The sequence below is a fragment of the Protopterus annectens genome, chromosome 10.part0 (genome assembly GCF_019279795.1).
Source record: "Protopterus annectens isolate FY-2018-M chromosome 10.part0, PAN1.0, whole genome shotgun sequence".
NCBI classification, from domain to species: Eukaryota; Metazoa; Chordata; order Ceratodontiformes; family Protopteridae; genus Protopterus; species Protopterus annectens.
The window spans coordinates 1,655,825,582-1,655,851,165 of record NC_056744.1 but is presented as its reverse complement, the minus strand read 5'-3'; the positions used below and the strand labels follow the sequence as shown (position 1 = coordinate 1,655,851,165).

Below are 25,584 nucleotides of genomic sequence, written 5' to 3'. Positions count from 1 at the left end.
GGCACATGATGAAAGTGAAGAGAATGTGGCACAAGAAGATGCTATAGAACTTTCTATGGAATGCCCACAGGAAATGGAAACCAAAAAATGTGCCCTCAGTATGGAAGAAAATGAGCTAAGAGAAGAGTTGCTTAATTTAATAGTGATAGATATACATATTAAGATCAATGAAAGAAATAGACTGCAGAAGGTCAATAAAACCCAAAAACTCAGAAGTTTGATAAAACAAATGAACACAGTAATTAGGACTGTCCATAGAGATCCATGCAATATAACAGAAGTAAACAGCATATATTACTGTGCAGCTAAATTACAACTGATAAAGTTCAACCACAAGAACACAGGGTAGCGTGGGAAAGGAAGGGGAGAAATTGAATACCATCATGGAAATATCGAATAGAGAAAACTATAAAGCAATTAAGACAAGAACTGTTAGAGGAGTATAGAAGGGGGAACAGATCAACATAAATACTTAGAACAGATTAGGAGCTATCATGCACTATCGCAAATAACAAACTAAAAATCTCAGCACAGGAAGAAAAACTTAGAAGATATGTAGATAAATATAAAGGAAAAGTACAAAATAAACAATTTATTGACGACCCAAAAAAGTTTTGTAGAAAATGGGAAACAAGACAAAAGGAATTGAAAGACCACCTAAAAAGAAGAAATAGATATATTTTGTGGAAATATCTATGAAGATCCTGTGGAACATAACAAAGATGATAAATGGGTAGAGGAAGTAAAAGAAATTATAAGAAGTTCAAAGGCACAGGATATGAAATGGGATGAAGTGACAGCTATAGAGACTGAAACAAAGCTAAGAAAAGCCTCTAATTGGAAAACTCCAGGCCCAGATGTAGTATTCAACTTCTGGTTAAAAGTATTAACATCTTTGCACGAAGATTTAGCCATGAATAAGAATTACTTGTATGCGCACCCCGAACAGACACCAACCTGGCTAATAACAGAAAAAACAATACTCCTACTTAAGAGTAAACCTGCAAGCTACCCCAAATTGCAGACCAATAACTTGTCTTCCGACGAAGTATAAACTATAAACTGGAATTGATGCCAACAGAGTTTATAGTCATTTAGAAAAAAATTCAGTCATGGCAGTAGAACAAAAGGGCAATAAAAGAAAGTCATATGGAACAAAGAATCATGTGTTGTTAAAGTCATAATGGAGAACTATAAAAAGGGAAGAATCTAAGTGTGGCATGGATTGACTACAAAAAAGCATTTGATAGTATCCCACATTCGTGGATAAAAGAGTGCTTAAAAATGTATAAGATACACCCACACTGATCAAATACATTACAGTGACCAGAAAACAGTGACAGACCAGTTTGTAATTAAGCCATGATAAAACAAGAGCAGCAGTGACAGAGAGTCATCCTGGAATATCCCCCTTTGGATTTTTATCCCTGGAATAATTTGTCTTTTATCATGTCTTAACTGCAAAGTGGTTTGCCACTGTTTCATGGTCACTGTGATGTATTTTATCAGTGTAGGACGTATCTTATACATTAAGCTGTCTGCTTAACAGATTAGGTCATGGCTATAATTTGGCTCCCAGAAAGCAACAAAGTGTAAAGACTTCTCATCTTCTCTTTGTCGATGATTTAAAACTGTATAGCTTATCGGATGAGGAAATGAAAGCACATCTGCAAGTAGTCAAAACTTTTTCTGATGATATAAGAATGTCATCTGGTCTTGATAAATGTGCAAAAGCACCCTTTAAAGCAGGAAAGCTGCAGCACCAAGAAAACATCAGTTTGGCACAAGAATGTGATATGTGAATAAAACTTAGTAAGGAGTATTTTAGAAGACTTAAATTAATCCTGAATCGTGTTGACATCTAGGAAAAAAAGTTCAAGCTATAAATCAATTTGCTCTTCCTGTCTTAACTTACAGTTTTGGAGTGATTGATTGGCCCCAAAAGGTCTTGGATAGATTAGACAGGACAAGAAGAAGGATGCTTCATATTCATCAAATGATTTATAAAAATGAGTGCATACCAAGATTATACATTCCACATTTCAAAGGAGGTAAGGGCCTCCTTAAAATAGATTACATTAATAGATCTACAATTGTGGGACTGCATACATATCTGCTGACTTCACAAGACCCAAACATAGTGAAAGTTTTGATTCATGAGGAGAATAAATCTAAGATGACTTCCCTTCTTAGTCTAGCAGAAGCATATCAGCATCAAGAAGGAATGGAAATCAAACCAGAAGTAGATAAAAATCAGGCAGCAACTAAATGTGCCGAAAAACAAAACAAAGAATACAATGTGAAGGATCAGATGAGAAGGCAAGAAATGTGGAAAATGCATAAATATAATTGCAAGTATAGAAGACTCCTGGAACAACCTCATGTTAATCAGGATCAAACTCAGGAATGGTTAAGGAGAGGTGAATTTTAACCAAAAGATGAAAGGTTAATAATGGCGGCCCAAGATAGTGGACTATGTATATATACTTTGGTTTACAAAGTCCATTGTACATGTAGGAGAAATAGACAAATTTAGGTTTTGTAAAACAGAATTGGAAACAGTCGCACACTTTGTTGCTGGTTGTAACATACTAATGGCAGAAGGACTGTATAGTGAAAGGCATAATAATGTGGCAAGACTGTTGCACTGGGGATTGTGCAAACATAATATATAATATTGAAGAAGCTGAAAAACACTGGAAACATGAGCCATAAAGCATCACAGAAAATGATGAAGACTATATCATATGGGATCACCCATTACCAACAGTTTAAAAGATAGATGCAAGACAACCAGATATAGTGGCCATGAAAAGAAGACAAAAGTAGCATTCATCATTGAAATCACTGCACACAGTGACTACAGTGTCTTGTGTACAGAGAGATACAAATTCATGAAATGTCAGGATTTGCAGGCAAAAACAAGAGTATTGTGGCAGAAAGATACCCATATAGTTCCAATAGTAGTAGGAGAAACGGGTCTTATAAAAAAGTATCTGAAATCTTATTTAGCTATGTTGCTCATACATGTAACTCTGTATGAATTGCAGGAGTCATTACTGGGCACACTGTGGGTGCTGCAAAGAGCACTTCTGGCTAACATCAAAGATTGAAACAATACTAATTTCATGAACTCTAATCATACTTTGACTTAGGAATGGGGTCTATTCCTGTCATGGTATTAGAAACTCAAAAAATTTGGAGAAATTAAAAAGAATCAGAGTGAGAAGGAATGTGATATAAGAGAACTTGAAGAAGAGGTGGTATGTAATTATCTAGGAATAGATGAAGGATCATAAGGCAGCATGAAAAAAACAAGAACAAAACTTAGTAATGTATATTTCAAAAGACTAAAATTCATTGCTCTGACATTGTGGAATAAAATGCAAGCTATAAATCATTTGCTTTTCCTGTTCTTACTTACGGCTTTGGATTAACTGAGTAGCACCTAAAAGTGTTGGATCTGCTGGACAGGAAAGTAAAAAAACTGTTACATAGCATGATTATATGAAGTCAATGGACTGCATACATATTTATTGCCGTCACTAGATCCAAATATACTGAAAGTTCTATACAATGAAGAAAACAAGTCTAGCATAACATCTTTGTTCAGACTGGCTGAAGCATTTTGTAAATGAACAAGAATGGAAATTAAACCAGAAGTGGCAAAAATTGGGTAGAGACAGAAAGTACCAAATACAAAATCAAGACTACGAAGATCATGATCAGAAGAAAAGAAAACTGGAAAACCCAAGATCATAGTGGCAAGTAGAGAACAACTGGAACAACCACATGTTGGTCAAGATTTGACAGATGAATAGCGAAGAACAGGTGATTTTAAATCAAAAGATGAATGGCTAATAATAGAAGCTTAGGATAGTGGACGGCATACATGTTGTTTAGAAAAAGATATAGGAAAATGGGAGTTACAGCCAAATATGTTTTCTTTAGTACAGACCTAGAAAAACATTTGCACATCTTGTTGCTGGCTGTGATATACTAATGGCTGATGGTCTGTACACTGAAAAGTTCAACAATGAGGCAAGATTGTGCAAACAGGGTAATCTACAGCAGTTGTGAAACACTGAAAACAGGAACCACCTAGAACGATTGAAAATAAATTACTGACAACATGGGATTGACCAAAAAACAGTCAAGACATCAAAAGTAAAAAAAAAGAAAAAAATAATGAAGTAAAGAAAACAGGACAACAGTAGCACTAATCAATCAATAGTTACCCCTTGTAACTACTGTGTTCTGTGTATTGAAATTCATAAAGTTATAAAATACCAGGATATGCATGGAGAAACTAGAAAAATGCGGGATAAAGGCTTCCAGATAGTTCCAAGTAGTAGGAGTAACACTAGTGAAAAAAAAGAAAACATTCTAAGAATACTTAAATATGCTGCTAATATACGTAACTCTGTGTGCACTGCAGAAGGAGTCAATCTGGAGTTCACTCCAGGTGCTGAAAATAGCACTTTTAGCAAACATCAAAAGATTGAAGCAATACTAATCTCATAACCTTTAATTGTACCCTGACTTAGGAAGAGGTTCCATTCCTGTAACCATGTTAGAAACCATAAACATTTGGAGAAATTAAAAAAAAAAAATGCTACAGACTGACTTCCAAAAAAAATGTTTGTGGGTGATTTAAAACTGTATTACTCTTCAGAAAAGCAACTAAAAGTGAAGCTACAAATGGTTAAGACATTTTTAGATGGTATAAGAAAAACTTTTACTCTTTAACTATATTTTCTTTAAAAATTTTGCAAAGGCAACATGTATTGTTGTATGGAAATTGAAGCATTAAGAAAATATTAACAAGGTAAAGGAATGTCATTTAAAGAACTTCAGGATAAATGAGAATAGATGACAGGTCTGCAGTACCACATGATGAATAAATGAGAACAAAGCTTATTAAGTAAAATTTTAGAAAAACTAAAAAACTAATACTGAAGATTGCCTTCACATCTAGGAATAAAGTTTGAGTTGTTGTGGATCAATATGTTCTTCCTTTGCTAACTTACAGCTTTGCTACAATTGTCTGGCCTCAAAAATATTAGATCAGTTGAACAGAAAACTGTTTCATGCTTATCAAAAGACATATAAAAACAGTACAGGGAAAAATTATATGCATACTTCTGAAGGAGGGATGCCTTCTTGAAACTGAAATATATAGAGATTTTCATTTTTAGGACCACAGGCATATTTGATCACATTGTTAAATCCATAAATAGTGAAAGCAACCATGAAGACTACAAAACTAAGATGCCATCCTTGTTCAGGCTAGCAGAAGATTTTCAGAAGGAAGGTGTTTGAATTCAAACCATAAATGGATGAAAAAAAACAGGTAGCAAAAGAAAGTGTCACTCAAACAAAATAAATAATATAAATATTGTGAGTAGAGGAAAAGAAAGGACAGTTGGAAAGACCACAGTTATAGTGGTAAGCCTAGATACTGCTAGAGCAACCATATTTTGAGCAAGATTTGACACGAGTGACTAAGAAGATGTGAATTTACAGAAAGATATAATATAAAAGATAAAATAAACAACGACAATATAATAATAAACTAAGATCACATTTAAGGCTAATCTCTAACCAAATGGAATAGGTTCATTTAAGCACAAAATGTGGAAACTGGCTAGACTTAAAATGGCACATGTGGGCATCTAGCCTAGCACTTACATATGAACCTATAAAAGATGAAAGGTTAACAATAGCAGCCCAATATATTGGATGTGTATATACATTGGTTTACAAAATATATAGAAAAATTGGGAGATAATTGTCGGTTCTTCATTGAAGAACTTGAACATTCCACACAGCTAAACGTTTGTAAATTCAAAGGAATAAAATGTCACAAGATTGTTATACTGGGGATGTGCAAACAGTGCAGCATACAGGTAGCTGAGGAGCACTGGTAACATAAACCACAAAGAGTTACTGAAAAATGACAAAGAACCGATGACATGAGCTCTTCAAGAAGTTAGAAAAAAGAAATCCATCATGAAAAAAAGGGCAAAGGTAGTGTTTATAATTGAAATAGCTACATGTGTTAACTATAGTGTCCTGCATGCTGAAAGACATGACATCGTACAGTTCAAGAATGTGCAAGCAGAAACTAGAGCAGTGTGCAATAAAAATACCCAGATGATTCAAATTGTAGTAATAGCAGCAGGGCTAAAAAAAAAAAAGGAATTTTCAAGCATGTATAAACTGCCAATACAGGTAATTCAATAGATAGGCACATGAAGGCAATTATGGATATGCTTTTGATAGCAGGAAGGCACTCTTTACAAAAATAAAAGATTGAAGCAATACTAATTTCATGAACTTTAACCGAATGCTTAATTAGGACTGAGGCCCATTCCTGCTGTGGTATTAGAAATCTTAATATCTGGAGAAATTAAAAACTGGAGAAACTATATACATACCCTGACTGCGGTAAGTGTTTTTCACATAGCACTCAATCTGATATGTCATCAGGTCATACACACTAAAGGTATTGAGTAAGGGTAAGGAGTGACTGTCTGGCCCATAAAACGTGCTGGATAAATTAGATAGGAAAACAAGAAGGATGCTTCATGCTCACCAAATGATTTATAAAAATCAGTGTATACCAAGATTACACATGACCCATTCCGAAGGAGAGATGGGCCTCCTTTAAATTGATTATATTTATAGATCTGCAATTGTGGGACTCGTAAGACCCAAATATAGTGAAAGTTTTGAGGAGAATAAATCTAAAATGACTTCCCTGCTTCATCTAGCAGAAGCTTATTGGCATCAAGCAGGAATGGAAATCAAATCAGAAGTAGATAAAAATCAGGCAACCACTGAATGTGCCAAAAAACTAAAGAAAGAATATAAGGTGAAGGATCAGATGAGAAGGCAAGAAATGTAGTTGCAAGTGTAGAAAACTTTTGGAAGAACCTCATGTTGATCAGGAACAAACACAGGAATTGTTAAGGAGAGGTGAATTTAAACCAAGAGATGAAAGGTTAATATTGGCGGCCCAAGATAGTGGGCTGTGTACACATTGGTTTATAAAGTTCATTGAATATGTGGGAGAAACAGACAAATGTTGGTTTTGTAAAACTGAATTGGAAACAGTTGCACACCTTGTTGCTGGTTGCAACATACTAATGGCAAAATGACTGTATACTGAAAGGCATAATAATGTGGCAAAACTGTTGCGCTGGGGATTGTGCAAACATTATGGTATTGAAGTGGCTGAAAAACACTGGAAACATGAGCAACAAAGCATCATAAAAATAAAGAAGTCTACATCACATGGGATAATCCATTACCAACAATTCAAAAGATAGATGCTAGAAAACCAGATATAGTGGTCCGAGAAAAAAAAAAAAGACAAAAGTAGCATTGATCATTGAAATTGCTACACCCAGTGACTACAGTGTCTTGTGTACAGAGAGACACAAAGTCATAAAATATCAGGATCTGCAGGCAGAAATGAGAGCAATGTGGAAGAAAGACACCCACAAAGTTTCAATAGTAGTAGGAGCAACTAGTCTTATAAAAAAGATTTTACAGTTGTATTTAGATATGTTACCAATACATGTAACTCCATATGAACTGCAGAAGGAGTCATTACTGGACTCATTGCGGGTGCTGCGAAGGGCACTACTGGCTGACATCAAAGATTGAAACAATACTAATTTCATGAACTTTAATCATACTTTGACTTAGGAATGGGTTCCATTCCTGTCATGGTATTAGAAACCCAAAAGACTTGGAGAAATTAAAAAAAGTTATCAACATCTTTCCACAATGATTTGATGTTGAATAAAAATTACTTATGCCGACATCCCAAACTGACACTAACATGCTATATTCATCCTTAAATGCAAACCATCATACCGTTCTAAGAAGTATAAACTAATAAGTTGCCTTCCAACAATACATAAATGATATAATGGAATGAATATAGGCAGAGTTTATAGTCATGTAATAAAAAAATCAAAGAAATAGAACAGAATGTATGGAACAAAGGATCGTCAACCCTCATTTCCCTATTTTCTTCATGGAGTTGGGGTATCATGTCAGCTGTTGCCATCTTTCTCAGTTCAGTGCAGCTCTCCTACCTTCTGCAATGGTCATGCTTGACTGTTGCAGGTGCTTTGGTATACAATATATCTATCTATTGCATTTCTGGACACCCTCATGTCATCTTGCATTTTCTATGTCTCTCCCAAATCTTCATCCCCAAACAGTCTAGTACTTTTCTGCACATTTGCCCAGTTCATCATAATCTGTTCTCTTTGACCAGCTGTACAATAGTAGCTACTTTAACTTCTGCTCTGATGTCCTTTTTAGTTCCTATGTCCCACAGAGTGCATCCTGAGGGACTTCATCTCCATCATCTCTAGCCTTCTTAACTGTTCTGCCTTCACTCCCCAGGTTTCCGTACCATACAGTAGTACTGGTTGCAGCACTGTTTATACACCTTACTTTTCACTTTCTTTGGAATTTTTCTGTCACACACTACCCATGACACTCTGTGCCAGTTGGCTGCAGATCCCCAATTAACTTCTTCATTCTGACTTCCATTCTCCTCAACCACCCCTTCAAGATACATGAAACTGTTCACCAGTTCCACTATTTCCCCTTCTAATTCAGCTTCAACTCCTTGTGATTTCTCCATCTGCAATCATGAAAACTGTTTTGTCTGTACTCACTTTCATCTGATATACCTTCAGTTTTGCATTCCAGTTCCCTGTCATTTGATGAAGCTCTTGGTCACCTTCAGTTTTGCATTCCAGTTCACTATCATTTGATGAAGCTCTTGTTCAAAGTCCACATAGAATGCTATGTTGTCTCCATATAGCAGCTTTGTTTCTCTGTCACACCCACAAACTGTTTGCCAATGTAGTCCGTCACCAGTATGAACAGCAGTGGGCCCAAAGTTGAGCTCTGATACACACCCCTCTGTGAGACCAAACACTGTTCATGCTGGTGCTCTGGGTTCTTATACATAGCCTGCAGTAATTACACCAGAGATTCAGGGACTTCAAACCATCAGACTGTCAAAATCAGCTCTTCTGGGGCCTTGTCATATGCTTTTTCCAAGGCTAGGAATGCCCAGTTGGACTTCTTCCTCATCGTTAGCATCTTCTCAACTGTCTGTCTCACTGCAGGCATCGCATTGCTCTTGCTTCATCCTGACTGAATATGAATTGCTCATCTCACATCTTACTTTCTGCTCCTCTTCGTATTCATTTATCAGTCACCCTCTCCAGTAGTTTCATGCAGTCTGATACTTCTCTAGCACCCACGGTTATGAGTATCTCCTTTGTTCTTATATATCTGCACCAAGATGTTTCTTCTCCATTCATCTGGAATATGCCTTTCACTCCATACTGCTGTGACCATCTGGAGCCATTTCTTCCCCGGCTCACCCAGTATCTTAACCATATCTGCCTTGATTTCACCTGAGCTTGCTGTTTTCCCCTGACTTCTTTTCCCTTGGTACTGTTTTACTTCCTCTAGAGTGGATTCCTCCTCTTTCAGTATAGACTGTGTCTGTGGCAGTACAGCTTCTGTGGGGTTTTCCTAATTTAAAAGCTGATGGAAGTATTACTTCCATCTGCTTTTGATGTCCTGTAGACTTGTGCGCAGATTGTTTCTGACATCCCTTTTGAAGTGTATCTGAGGACTGTCTTCTTTATCTTTCTGTCTTTGCCTTACCACTTTATAGAGTTTCTTTGTGCTATCTGCTGAGTACAGTGCCTGTGATGCAGGGTTGGGAGGGTGGCTTAATGACACAAGGTGCAGGGTTTGAGTCTTACAAGGAATACTTGGCTAGGCTTAAAATGTCTTGCAAGCGCAGTTAGTTTAGTACTAAACTATGAACTATGAACTATGCCTTGTCTGCTATCTTAGTATCTTTGTTTACCAGCCAGTATTCCCTCTTAGCCTAGTCTGCTTTTCTGTCTCCCACTTTTTCCTGCAGTCCTTTCATTTGATAACTTCCTGGACTTCTGTATTCCACTGCCAGTTTTTCTTATGCACATTATTTCCATACCTGGCTTGGTTGCATATCTGTTCTGTAGGCCTCACACATGCTGTTTTGAGACGCTGTCGTTCTTCTTCACTTTTCCCTATTTCTTTTGCTTCCAGTGGTGCTAGATCTCTGAATATTTTCTTCAACTCTTGAGCTTTCATTCCAGTCAACTTCCAGGTCTTCATTCTAGACACTGTTGACCATAGAATCTTCTCTATCCACTGCTTGCAGCTGATTGCGACCACCAGTGGGTTATCCTGTGAGGCGACTGTTTCACTGGGGATAACTGTAACTTTGACTCTTCCCTAATACCATTTCCTTACTAGGAGGAAGTCGACCTGAGTTACATGGTGGACAGTCTTTTATGTGATCTTGTGACTGGGTCTCTTGCTGAACCGTGTTGGCCACCATCAAGCTATTTGCCAGACAGAAATTTAGATTGGCTTCTCTATTCTTTTTTCCACCAATCATGTGGATACAGGTAGTCCTCACAATCTTGTTCCTTCAGGCCCGATATCAGCATTCATATATCCGCTATTAACACCAGTTCATGTTGTCCTTATTTATGTAGTACATCTGTAGCTGCTGCCTGAATGGACTCGTTTCTACACTGTCACATTCCTGTTGTGGATCATAGGCTGGAATTATGAATACTGCCCAATCCTTACACTGGAGTCTGATTGCCATGAGTCTTTCACTAATTCTGATGCCATCCCTTTACAACTTCTGAAGACTCTCCCTTACCGCAATTTCCACACCATTTCTTGTTTGTCTTTCCCCTGAGTAGAAGTCTATAAATCCCAAGCCAAGTGGCTTAGCTAAACTGCCCTTCTATCCTGTCTCCTAGATACACAGGATGTCCACCCTCCTCCTTACCATCATGTGATCCAATTCTATGCTGCATCCTGTCATTGAGTCTGTAAGCACATATATCAAATGTCTGAACTTATGGTTCCTCTCATACTGAGCAGGATTTCTGCTGAAACAATATATCATGACTTGGGTAAATAGATTCTGTCTCATGATGGTCTAATCCCAGCTCACATTCCCTATTAGTGGGTGAACAATCCAAAATTTGGTGAATTCTGCCTCACAGTGACAGGAAAAGCCAACACTGAGCAATCAAAAAGTGATGAACTATGAATGTTTGGCTGCTGTCAGCCAGTTATAACTATGGTGACTTTTTTGACACCTACTGCTTAAACCCCCAAAATCCAGAAGGATCATGAGTCCCAGCTAATCATGGTCTGCATACTGAAAATCAAGATCAAGTGAGTTTTTGTCCTTCTACTCCTGGGGTGGATTCTGTCCTTCCTCAGCTTACCTTAGGACACCTGCATTACTCTTTTACAGGTATAACACACCAGTCAAGTTCCCCACCTGGCACTTGCACTAGAATGCCCAGGTGCTTGGAGCCAAAAGAGAGAGCCCAGTTGTGTGTGTGTTTTTTTAAGGTTGTATGAAGTTTAGTTATAGGAAATTGACAAGAACATCTGCACTTATTTTATCCGTGGTGTAGGTATTTTCTTCCACTAAGTTCAGGTGATCTGTTAGATCACTTAGCCCTTGTTGGATAAAACTGAAGCCATACAGCTTCATGAACACTGCACATGGAACTTGTTTTCCTCAAGAAACTTTAGACACAATATTCAAAATCTGTTTTCATAGAACATTTAGTCCAGTTTAACAAAGCCTATGTCTTTTGCATACTGTCGGAAAGACTACCAACACATGTTCAGTCCATATTTTCAACTCCTCATGTCTATTTGAGCAGAACAAGACAAGCCTGAGAACCCTAGTCAAGTTTTCACAAATGGTTGTAGTACATTTATTGACCCATTTTGAATGCTACATGGAACAGAAAAGGATCATCTGTTGTAAAACAAAGCCATAATAGAGAGCTGGAAAAATGGGCAGAACCTAAGTATGGCATGGATAATTATATATACAAAAAATTCACAGCATTCCAGATTTATGGATTATGGAATGCTTACACATGTGTAAAACATATCTTGCATTGCTAAATTATAAAATAGTTACAATGAAACCAAAAAATAATAAATAAATAAATAAAATTACAATGAAACTGCATCAAACAGTTCTTGGTTCAATACTACAATTTTTAGGAAAGATAATCAATTACAGCACAGATAGTAAAGACAGAGAAAGAGCGATGGTACTCCAGCAGAAATAATTTGAAAAATGTTTATTCTAAAGTGTCTGCAAGCTTGCAAGGTTATTAATTTTGCTATTTTATTCTGAAATACTCATAAGTAGACTCAAAGAAGTTAGTACCTTAGCTGACAGGAACTTATCACCATCAAATCATTTTTTTTTGTTTGCAAAGACTTTGTAATATCAACACTGTGAGGCAAAAGGTTTTGGTTAGACATGGATGTCCACCAAATATCCTGACTGGAGAACTTATTTATGTAATCAAATCCTGATCTTTCATACGTTTATATCTGCTGATTTATTCTGACACTGCACAATTAAAAGATTATTCTCTTAGAAATCAAACTGCTAGAACCAAAACATTCATTATCAGGCAGCAAAGTTTTTTTCCTTATGTCTGTTAAATACTTAGCAATTTCTCACAGTAGCTAGAAAGAACAGTCTTCAGATAAGCGCATAAGTTTCAAGGCTACATTATGGGAGCCTAATACAACTGGTGTCAGTACATTCTGTAATATGTTCCCTTGTCTGTGTATTATGAAACTCTGTAGGTATGGCTTAATAGGTTCATAGGTTCATAGGTTAGTACTAGACTATCAGCCCTAGGGCCTATACAAGCCTAGCCATAACAATTCCCTGAATATTTCTTCCCACATTATTTACTTTCCTGGACCCCTGTCTAGCAGGGCGACTGACGTGATCCCTGGGGTGAATTTCCTTTCTCCCATCCAATCGTCAAGGTTCCTCTTGAAGAGGTCCAAAGAGGCACTCTGCTTGACATGTATGGGCAATCTATTCCAGAGTCTGGGGAGTCTCTGGGTCAGGAACCTATCCCTCCAACATGTTTTGTTTATTGTGATGACAAGGTTTAGATCCCTGGGCGTGTAGCTCTGAGGGTTTGGGATTTCTTTAAGTGTAGCATGTCCAACAGCTCTGGGTTTGACATGGCCTTGTATGTTAAGCAGAGATCGCCTCTGAGTAGACGATATGCGACAGAGTATAGCTGGAGTTTTTTAAGGCGGTCAGCATGGGGCATCTGCTTTAGGCCTGTGATTCTTTTAGTGAGGTATTTCTGAGGCCTTTCCAGTTGTTGCAGATGTCTTGAGAGGTACATACCAAATGGGGCATTGTATTCTATAATGGGTCTAATGAGGGATGAGTACAGTGGGACAATGACCTCCTTTTTTCTGGATGAAAATCCCTTTGTGATGAGGTGTGCCACATAGAAGGATTTCCTGACTGTTGTGGCGATGTGGTTATCGAAGGTGAGACCACTGTCCACCTGTGTCCCTAAGTCTCTTATCACACTTTCTGTGTTTAGTGTACTGCCACCCATATGGTAATTCATGGATACATGTTTTTTCCCAAAGGGGATAACAATACATTTCTTGGCATTGAGCTTGAGCCCATGGCTCTGGCACCAAGCATCTGTTTCTGTAAGGCCCTTTTGTAGAGTATCCACATCATTTGGGGATTCAATAATGGCTCCCAGTTTGCAGTCATCTGCAAACTTTGTTAGCCAGAGTCCCTTAGTGTTGACCTGTACTTCAGAGAAGTAGATGCCAAACAAGAGCGGCCCCAGGATTGAACCCTGAGGTACTCCACTTGTCACTTGTCTGGAGCTGGATTTGGAGTCGGCTGCTTTTACAGTGTGGGTTCTATCAGTAAGCCATTTAGCAACCCATTGGGTGACATAGGGATTAATGCCCAACTTAGTAAGTTTATCTGTGATTCCAGAGTGGGGATGGTGTCAAAGGCCTTGGCAAGGTCTAGATAGGCTGTGTGGACCACCTTACCCTTGTCCATGGCTCTGGAGACTGATTCAAAGAAGTCAATCAGGTTCAGGAGACAAGATCGGCCCTTCACAAACCCAAACTGGGTGGGGTCCAGTGTTTGAAGGTTGCCAATGTCTTTGTTTATAAGTTCCATGATAATACGCTCCATGGACTTGCAGATAAGGCTTGTCAGACTGATGGGGCGGTAGTTTCCGGGGACCCAGGTGGGTCCCCCCCTGTGGGTTGGGGTAACTGTAGCCCTGCGCCCCCCAGTGGGCACGAAACCCGAGGTGAGGCTATGATTAAACATGACACTTAGGTGAGGTGCCAATTCATATTGTAGTTCATGTAGTACACAGCCCGGATGTCATCTGGTCCCACGGATGCTATATTCTTGGCTTTAGAGAGTGCGTTTTGTACCTGTGTGGCCGTTATTACTGGAATTTGGCAATCTTCCGGTATTGAGATGGGCCATTTAGGGGGTGAGAGTGGGGTGAAGTTGGCACTGAATTGATCTGCCAGGATATTGGCAATATCCTTGGGATCAGTATATTTAATGCCATTCTGTTTTAGCTCAGAGCAGATCTGAGCATTGCCATTTAGATTCTTGACATAATTATAGAATGCTTTGTGGTTGTCTTTGGAATCTATGGCAATTTTATTTTCGTAACTAGCTTTGGAGGATTTTATGAGGCATCTCAGTTTCTTACTGAGGCTAGTAAGGGAGTCTTTTGCATCCTGGGATTTTCCTCTTTTCTGCAAAAGTTTCTTCCATTTACTGTAAAGTTTGTTTATGGCAGGAGACCACCAGATTGGCTTCCTTTTTTTGGATGAGAGCATTTTGGTTCTATTTGGGATGGCACGATTCATGCATGAGTGGATGTGCTCGTACAGTGCCGTAGTGTAGGATTCAGCAGTTGAACTTTCAGTTCCCATCTGCATGGGTGTCATGAAGTTTGTCACTTCTGACTTGAGTAGCATGAAGTTGGCTTTAGAAGTTTTTATGGTGGTTTCTTTACTGGGGGGTGGGGGTGGGATGTGGATGTTAAGGGTGATTAGCTTATGGTCAGACCTGACTAACGAGGGGGTGACCATAGGTATGGAGCATTGATTTCCCATGTTGGTAATGACCAGGTCTAGGATATTGGAGCCCCTGGTGGGACTATGGATTAGTTGATCCAGGGCGTTGGAATTTATGAATTCCAAGAACCGTTGTGCAAAGGTGTTGGGACATGAGTAGTTTTCCCAGTCAATGGCGGGGTAGTTAAAATCACCCAGTATTAGGGTGTTTGGTTCTATCTTAATATTTTCCAGTATGTTTAGAAAGGTGTAGTACTAATAAAGCTCTTAATATAAGACTATAAATGCTGCAGTGTTAACTGTAATAAATTTTTACAGTACTAATGGTATCTGTAATGCGAAATATATAGTCATACTCTTCTTATGCTTCTAGCTCCAGACAATACTATCAACAGCTTAGAAACAAGGCCAAGGCTGAATCCAAAATAAACAAACAAAACTATTTACTTAGCGCCCAAAGGAAATATTCAAATAGTCCACATAAATTCTGGCATGCCATTAACTCCCTACTAAAGCCAGGCAAAACCACAACCACAGCACCCATCTCTACTAACAATACCCTAGACATAGCTTCTCAATTTAATAACCATTGTACTAAATCCATCTTAGCCCTGTCCAGTCAAATAACCAAAAACAGTCTCCCTCAGTCACAACCTAACCTATTCCACACCACCCCCTCTTTCAGCCTATCACCAGTGCCCACTTCAACTATCAAAAAACTCCTCCTAAAACTAAAGCCAACCACACTAGCAGCTGATAACATACCTGCTGCATACCTAAAAATGGCTAGTGACTCCTTATCATATCCTGTCTCCATCCTTATCAACCGCTCCATACTAGAATCCTACATACCCAAACTCTGGAAAGTATCTCGCATCATTCCTCTCCATAAAGGAGGTAATTCTTATGAATTCTCCAACTACCAACCTATTGCCATCCATTGCCCCTTATCCAAAATTCTTGAGAAATGCATCCACTTGCAAGTGAAGACATTTCTTAACACACACAATCTACTATCTACCACACAACACGGTTTCCATCCACATCACAGCACTACCACAGCCCTTCTATCTTTCACTAATTATATAAACCTTCACAGGAATGATAACAAATATGTATCAGCCATTTTCCTAGACCTCTCAAAAGCATTTGATATGGTCTCCCACTCCATTCTACTAGACTCACTAACATCATTATCCTTCACCTCCTCTACTATAGCCTGGTTCAGAAGCTACTTGTCTGACAGGCAACAATCAGTCCAGTGGAAAGGAATTCTCTCTACACAACTTCCAACCACCATAGGAGTCCCACAGGGCTCTATACTGGGCCCGCTGTTGTTCTCTATTTTCACAAATAACCTCAAATGCTCTACACAACATGCCACACTCATACAATATGCAGATGATTCAACCCTGATCTGCTCTGCCTCATCTCCCACCACCCTATATACACTCACTCAAGATACCTTTATCTCAGTAGAGAAATGGATATCCGGGATCCATCTAATTCTAAATCCCAAAAAGACAAAACTGCTACTATTTACCCCTAATAGATAAAAAAAAAAAAAACTCTCCTTTACCATAACATCTAAGGACAGCACCACCATCTCCCCTTCTAACCACACCAAACTTCTGGGCATTGAAATAGACAATAATTTCCACTTTGATGTTCACATCTCACATACCATAAAACTAGTACACAAAAAACTAGGCTCCCTATACAGGCATAAGTCCTTTCTCTCACAAAAAGCAAGATTTCACTTACTTTTCATGGTTGATTTAAAAGTGTAAAGCTTGTTAGTCATGCATTTAAACGTACAAATTACAAATGGTTAAAACTTTTCTCAAATGATATAAGAATGATATTTGCCCTTTATAAATGTTCAAAAACAATGTTTATAGCAGAAACACAGAATCATCAAGAAAATTTCAAAATAGGAGAGCAATGTGATTTAAGAGAACTTTAATAAGCGAGAGAGTTTCTAAATATTTGGGAATATATGAGGGGTCTGCAATATGGCAAGAGGAAAAATAAATCTTAGTCAGGAATATTTTATGACTAAAACTAATATTGAAACTACCTTGACATCATGGAATAAAGTTAAAGCTATAAATCAATCTGTTCTTTGTGTCCTCACAGACCTTACATGCCTAACTGAATCCAAAAAATGCTGGATCAACTTGGCAGAAAAGCAAGAAAAACAGTTCATGCTCATAAAAATGACAAATAAAAACAAGTGCACAACATTACTGTGTATCCGTGGGTCTGAAGGAGGTACAGGACTCCTTGAAACTGACGATGTATGTATGACAGCATACATAACCAGATCCAAACACAGTGAAAGTTCTAAATCAAGAAGAAAACAAGACAAAGATGACATATTTGCCAGATTGGAAGAAAATTTTTAGAAATGAATGCACAGGTAATTCAAACCAGAAGTAGGAAAAATCAGGAACAATTGTCAACAGAAAGTGTTAAACAAAAGAAAGAAAATAAAGATCATGACTAGAAGAATAGCAAAGAAAACTGGAAAGTTTCCAATTATAGTGGCAGGTATAGAGAACGCTGGAACAAACACACACTGATGAAGATCTGATACACGAATAGCTAAGGAGAAGTGAATTTAAAGCGAAGGATGAAGTATTAGTAATGGTAACTAAAGACAGTGAGGTACATACACATTAGTTTAAAAATTCTGTAGAAAAAATGTGGGTGGTGCAGCTAAATGTAGGCTCTGCAGTACAGGAGAAGAAACAGCTTCACATCCGAATACTAACTGTGATATACTTATGGCTGAGGGTCTCTATACTGAAAGGCAAACACGATGTATCAAGACTGCTACACTGTGATTGTACAGAAAGTACAATGAACAGGTAGCTGACAAACATGGGAAACATCAACCACAAAGAATTACTCAAAATGAAGTTATGATGAAATGGAATAATCCCAATACCAACAGTGAAGGAAGTCAAAGCAAGAAAAACAGATATTGTAGTAGAAGAAAAAAGGACAAAATAGCATTAATTATTGAAATAGGTACACATAGCAATCACTGTATCCTGCCTGATAACAGAAGTAAAATAAAAATATATATATATTAAGATATGCAGATTGAATAGACATAGTCCTAATAGTATTAGGTGCAGCAAGGTTAATAAAAATAATTTTCAGACATAATGAAATGTACTTGCAATACATGTAACTCCATATAAAGTACAGAAGGAAGCAATTCTAGGTACATGCAGGTAGTGAGAAATACGCTTTTCGCAAACATCACAAATGTAAGCAATACCGATTTCATTTTCTTTAATCATACCGTAAGAAATAGGGTCCATTCCTAGCAAGGTATGAGAAGCCCTAAACATTTGGAGAAATAAATGGGGCACATGCATACATGCTGGTTTACAAAATCAATAGAAAAGGTAGGAGATAGAGAGAAATGTAAGTTGTGTAGAAAAAAAATTTAAAACAGTTAAAATCTTACTCCTGGTTGTGATAGCCTCATGGCTGAGGGTTTGTACACTAAATGGTACAATAAATTCACAAGATTTTTAGAGTGAGGGATTGTGCAAACACTACATTATAATGTTTTTAGTAATATTTTCATAGTACAATTTAAGGAGTTATTTTTCATTCATTCTAAAGTTTATTTATGGTAGATGACTGCCAAGGGGGTTGTTTTTTAATTTGCATTATACTTTGTTCTTAGAAATGGGATTTCCCATTATGATGCTGTTACCATTTCAGCACTTATTGCTGATACAACTGTTTTGCAATTATATGTCTAATATCAGGCAGTCAGTGATTACATTCAGTTATTAATACTCTGCCATTTTTATATATGCAGATCCAAGTATCACAATCAACTATTCTAATCGATCATTATCTCGTATATGATTTAACATTGCTCATTAGACAGAAAGCAAATTAACTATTTATAGTCTAAATTGAGATCAGGAATTAATTAATGACCTATTGTTTTATTTACACTCTACTACAAGGCTTTACAACTGGACCAGTGACTTCTCACCTTCTACTGGAGTTTACTTTATTAAATACATATAGAGAGTACTTCGTTCAACGTCATCAGTCTCTTCCAGGTCATATTCCATTTTCTTAATATAAAGTTTTGTTTTGGATTATTTTAGTACTTCTCAATTCCATATTTTTAATCTTAGTTCATAGGTTCATAGCTGTGTACTAGGCTAATGGCCCTGAAGCCTTTACAAGCCTGACATTAGTTCCTAGTGCCTCTATCAAGTAGAGTCACTGGAGTGATCCCCAGGCTGAACTTTTTATTACCCATCCACTCATCAAGATTTCTCTTGAAGAGGGACAGTGAGGTGCTCTGCTTGACATGTATGGGAGGTCTATTCCATAGCATGGCAGTCTCTGGGTTGTAAACCTGTCCCTCCAGCATGTTCTGTTCATTGTGGTAATGAGCGTGTGGTGCGGAGGGATTGGGATTTCTTTAGATGTAGCATTTCTAACAGAGCTGGGTCAGAGATGGCTTTGTAAGTCAAGCAGAGATCGCCTCTTAGTAGATGATATGAGACAGAGAATAGCTGGAGTTTTTTTAGTCTCTCCATGTAGAACATGTGTTTAAGGCCTAGGATCCTTTTTGTAAGGTACTTTTGTGGTCTTTACAGCTGTTGCATGTGTCTAGTAAGGCACATGCCAAATGGGGCATTATACTCGATGACTGGCCTAATGAGGGAAGAGTAGAGATAGATGATGATCTCTTTCTTCCTGGATGCAAAACCCTTGGTAATGAGATGTGTCACATAGAAGGACTTTCTGACCACAATAGCAATGTGGTGGTCGAAGGAGAGATTGCTGTCAACTAGTGTCCCCAGATCTCTTATAACACCTTCAGTGTTCAGTGGACTCCCATCAATGTGGTAATTAGTGGGAACTGAGTTTTTCCCAAAGGGGAAGACAGCACATTTTTGGCATTAAGCTTAAGTCCATGGTATCAACACCAGTCATTGGTCTCAGTGAGGCCTTTCTGTAGGGTGGCTACATCATTTAGGGAGTTAATAATGGCACCCAGCTTACAGTCGTCTGTGAACTTGGTCAGCCAGAGTCCCTTTGTGTTGGCCTAGACTTCTGAAAAGTAGATGCCAAACAGGAGAGGACCAAGGACCGATCCCCGTGGGACTCCACGAATGACTGGTCGGCAGTCTGACTTGGAGTCTACTTCTTTCACACTGTGGGTTCTATCTGTGAGCCAATTTGTAACCCACCTAGTGATATAGGGATTGTTGCCTAGTTTGGTAAGTTTATCAGTAATTCCTGAGTGCGGAATGGTATCAAAGGCCTTGGCCAGATAGAGGTAGGCTGTATAAACTGCCTTCCCCTCATCCACAGCTCTGGTGACTGACTCAAAGGAGTCAACCAGGTTGAACAGGCATGATCTACCTTTCACAAAACCAAATTGTGTGGGATCTAGAGTTTGGAGATTCCCTATATCCTTGTTAATTAGGTCCATGATGATGCACTCCATAGCCTTACATATCAGTCTCATCAGGCTAATGAGGTGATAATTCCCAGGGTCTGTAGTTGCTCCCCCTTTATGGAGAGGGGTGACTGTAGCAGTGCACCATTCAGTAGGGACAAAGCCAGAGGTGAGGCTGTGATTGAATAGGGCACACAGATGTGGTGCCAGTTCACTTTGTAGTTCATGTAGAACACATCCAGGGATATTATCAGGTCCCATGGAAGCTGTATTTTTGGCCTTGGACAATGCAGATTTAACCTGTGCTGCAGTAACGCTAGATGCCTGGCATTTCTCTGATATGGTGATTGGTCCTTTGGGGGGAGAGAGGGGTAAAGCTGGCACTGAATCTGTCGGCCAGTATGTTGGCAATATCTGTTGGCTCATTATAGGAGATACCATTGTGCAGTAACTCAGAGCAAACCTGGCTATTGCCGTGGAGATTTTTGATATAACTATAGAAGAGTTTGTGGTAGTTTTTAGTGTCTGCCGCAATTCTACCTTCATAGCTGGCTTTGGAGGTTTAGTTGAGGGAATCTCAATTTTTTGTTGAGGCTAATAAGGGAATGTTTCCAGTCTTGGGACTTCACCTTTTTCTGCAACAGTTTCTTCCTTCTTTTGTAGAGTTTATTAATGGCAGGAAACCACCAGATTGGCTTTTTTTTTTTGGAGGAGAGCATCTTGGTTCTGTTGGGTATGGCCAGTTCCATGCATTTATGTATAGGTTCATAGGTAGGTACTAGGCTATTGGCCCTAGGGCCTATATAAGCCTAGCCAAAAAGATACCCTGGCTTTTGCCACCTAAAGAAAATTATTTTCCTGTGCCTCTGTCGAGCAGAGCCACAGAGGTGATCCCCGGGGTGAATTTCCTATTTCCCATCCAATCATCAAGATTTTTCTTGAAGAGTGCTATTGTTTGATATAGATAGATAGTTTGTTCCAGAGTATGGGAAGTCTCTGGGATAGGAATCTATCCCTCCAGCATGTTCTGTTTATTGTGGTGACAAGGTTTAGGTCCCTAGAGCATGTAGGTCAAACGGATTGGGATTTCTTTAAGTGGAGCATGTCCAACAGCTCTGGGTTTGACATAGCTTTGTGCGTTAGGCAGAGATCGCCTCTGAGTAGGCAATATGTGACTGAGTAAAGCTAGAGTTTTTTGAGATGGTCTGCTTAGGGCATCTGTTTGAGGCCGGTAATCCTCTTTGTGAGGTATTTCTGTGGCCTTTCCAGTTGTTGTAGATGTCTTGTGAGGTACATTCCAAAAGGGGTGTTGTACTCTATAACTGGTCTAATGAGTGATGAGTAGAGGGGAACAATTACCTCTTTTTTCCTGGATGAGAGACCTTTTGTGATGATGTGTGCCATGTAGAAGGATTTCCTGACTACTGTGGTGATGTGATTATCAAAGGAGAGACTACTGTCCACCTGTGTCCCAAGGTCTCTTATCACACTTTCAGTGTTAAGTAGACTACCGCCTATGTGGTAGTTCGTGGGTACAGAGTTTTTACCAAAAATGATGACATTGCACTTTTTGGCATTGAGCTTGACACCAGGCATCTGTCTCAGTGAGGCCCTTTTGTAGGATGTCCACATTGTTAGGAGTTTTGATTATGGCTCCTAGTTTGCAGTCATCTGTGAACTTCATTAGCCAAAGACCTTCTGTGTTAGCCTGTACTTCAGAGAAGTAGATACGAAACAGGAGAGGACCCAGGACTAAACCCTGTGGTATGCCACTTGTCACTGGTCAGAAGTTGGATTTTGAGCCTGCTACTTTCACAGTGTGGATTCTGTCAGTGAGCCAGTTGGCAACTCATCTTGTGACATAGAGATTTATACCTAGCTTAGTGAGTTTATCTATAATTCCAGAGTATGGGATGGTGTCAGAATCTTTGCCGAGATCTAGATAAGCTGTGTGAACCACCTTACCCTCATCTATGGCTTTGGTGACTGCTTCAAAGAAGTCTGTCAGGTTTTGGAGACATGATCTGCCTTTTACAAACCTGAACTGGGTGGGGTCCAGAGTTTGGAGATAACCAATGTCTTTGTTTATAAGTTCCATGATGATACATTCCATGACCAGGCTAGTCAGGCTAATGGGGCGGTAGTTCCCAGGGTCCATGATAGATCCCCCTTTGTGGAGTGGGATAACCGTCGCTGCGCCATTTAGTGGGCACAAAGCCTGAAGTGAGGCTATGACTGAACACTGTACTTAGGTGGGGTGCCAATTCATTATGTAGTTCATGTAGAATGCAGCCTGGGATGTTGTCAGGTCCCATGGATGCTGTGTTCCTGGCTTTGGAGAGTGTGTTTTTTACCTGTGCCATGATTACAGGAACTTTGCATTCTTCCAGTATAGAGATGGGCCATTTAGGGGGTGAGAGGGGCGTAAAGTTAGCACTGTACCTATCTGCCAGGATGTTGGCAATATCAGTTGGTTCGGTATATTTATTGTTATTGTGCTGTAAATCAGGGCAGATCTGAGTGTTGTCATTGAGATTCTTGACATAGCTATAGAATGCTTTGTGGTTGTCTTTAGAAACAGTGGTGATTTTGTTTTAATAACTAGCTTTGGAGGATGTTATGAGGGGATCTCAGCTTCTTACTGAGGCTGACCAGGGAGTTTCTCCAGTCATGGGATTTTTCTCTTTTTTGCAGCAGTTTCTTTCTTCTGTTGTAGAGTTTGTTTATGGCAGGGGTCCACCAGATTGGCTTAATTCGGAGGATAGCATCTTGATTCTGTTAGGGATAACACGATCCATGCACTCATGTAAGTGCTTATAAAGTGAATTTGTGTAGGATTTAGCAATTGTACCTCTATTGTCCGTCTAGATGGGTGTCATGAAGTTTGCCACTTCTGTCTTAAGAAGTGTGAAGTTGGCTTTGGAGAATTTTTTATGGTGGTTTCCCTAATGGGGAGTGCGGCCGGGATGTGGATGTCTAGGGTGATTAGCTTGTGGTCAGATCTGACCAACGAGGAATTGACCTCTGGTGTGGAACACCAGTCACCCATGTTGGTAATGACCAGGTCTAGGATATTGCTGCCTCTGGTGGGGGTGTGGATAAGTTGATCCAAGGCATTGGAATTTATGAATTCCAGAAAATTTTGAGCAAAAGAGTTGGTACGTGAGTAGTTTTCCCAGTTAATGGTGGGGTAGTTGAAATCGCCCATTATTAAGATGTTGGGTTGTACCCTGATATTTTCTAGTGTATCAAGAAATGAGGAGTGGGAATCCTGGAGCATGGTGGGGGATCTGTAGCAAGCTACAATTTGGATTGCAATCTTGACCAGAGTTAGTTGCACTTGGATAATCTCGGATGCATTATGCTGAGCAACTAGCCTGGAGGTCTGGATATCCTTAATGAATATGGACACGCCCCCGACTTTAGTGTTTCAGTCCAGGTTAGGTGGCCAAAAGGTGTGGTATGAATTATAGCCTGGTAATGCAGGGGTGCTCTCTGGAGCCTTGAACCAGGTCTCTGTCACTGCAGAGATGTCGATGTTCTCCATTTTAAGGAGTGTCTCCAGTGAGTGCATTTTGAGGTTTAGACTTCTAGCATTGAGTAGCATTACCCTCAGATTTTGCTTACTTGTACCTGTTATGGTAGTGAATTTGTCATTTGAACCTTGCCTAAAAAAGGCACTATAGGGGTGGCAAGAGCCTTAGCCAGTATTCAGAATCCCAAGGGTGACAGGGCAAAGCATCTTGGTCTGTCGATCATGTCATCCCAGGGAGACAGATACTGGATCCCCTTAGAATGACACCAGAAACTTAGCAAATTGTTGAAGTCAGTCATTTTGTCCTTGTACTGTGGTATCATTCTGGGTGATGGCAGGATGCTACTCAGGGCTAGGGTCATACCTGCCTGGGCTACAAGATTGGAGAGCTCCTCCATGTCACTTTTCATGTAGTCCAGGGAGGTACATCTCAGGTCATTCACACCAACATGGACAATGACAGAGTCATGTTTGTACTTGTTGTGGAGTGACCTGAGTGCGTGCATTATGTGGCAGATCCTGGCACCCGACAGGCAGCTGACAGTAACGTTCTCCTTGCTTAGCCTGCTGAGTGGAACATCAGTGTGCCTGACTATAAAGTCACCTATGACTAGAGTATTGGATACGTTGTTATGCCTTATGGACTGTGGTTGGATGGCACACTGAGTTTGTTGGCTATGTGTCATTTGGGTTGTTTTGGGGGTTGGAGGTTGCTTGCATTTCTGCTTTGGAGGTCTCGGTTGCTTGGGCAGATTTTTATTGAGAGCCTTTTTATTGAGAGCCGCCATGAATGTAGATGCGTGTTTTGTGTTTCTGTGTGTGTGTTTTGGTGGTGTAGGTTTTGAGGGACTATATGATGAGTGTGGTGTGGTGCAAGTGTTTACCCTCTCCTCTTTACTGTCTAGTCCAGTCTTGGGTGAAGAGAGCTTTGCTTCTAGTTTGGCTATATAAGTGCATCTCTCATAGGTTGTAGTGTTGTGTGGTAGGAGGAGAGGGTTGTCTGTGTACATGAGGCAATTGCTGCATTGCCCCAAGATGCCAACATTCATCATTTAGACAGGAGAAAACACCAGGAGCTGACCCGTAGACATGCCTGGATAGGTGCTTATTTATTAAGTACTAAAAACTGTTTTCCTCTAGACAAGTGAAGAAAGCTGAGTGCTGTAGTAATTTGTAGCTTATTTAGTGCTTACAATGAGTTCTGAACAAGTGCTGAGCTCAAAGAAACAGATATGAGTGCTAAAACTAAAAAAACTGGCTAGTTCTAAGGTACAGTTTGAAGAACAGACTTTAAGGCGCTGAGAATATTTTAACCCTAGCTAAGCGGCGATGCATAAAGTGGATTTTTTTAATATAACAGTAGCAAATGAGCAAACTGATTTAAACAAATTAACCAATTAACCAATAAAAAGCTAAAACCTGAGCCCCGTTCCAGCAGTCTTTAATCAGACAAGTTCTAACTGCACACTCCTGCCACTAGGGTGCAGGGGAAAATTCTCCAGAAAAAGATGGCCTGGATTAGTGCTCAAGT

The 25,584-nt window shown here is 39.3% G+C and overlaps 1 protein-coding gene and 1 pseudogene across 1 annotated transcript in view; one reads left to right on the top strand and one right to left on the bottom strand.

The window, feature by feature from the left end:
• The window catches only part of LOC122814376 (zinc finger protein 99-like), a 238,728-nt gene that overhangs the window by 13,861 nt on the left and 199,283 nt on the right, over positions 1 to 25,584 (top strand). The window lies entirely within an intron of this gene.
• Positions 11,026 to 11,870, bottom strand: LOC122813869 (annotated as a pseudogene).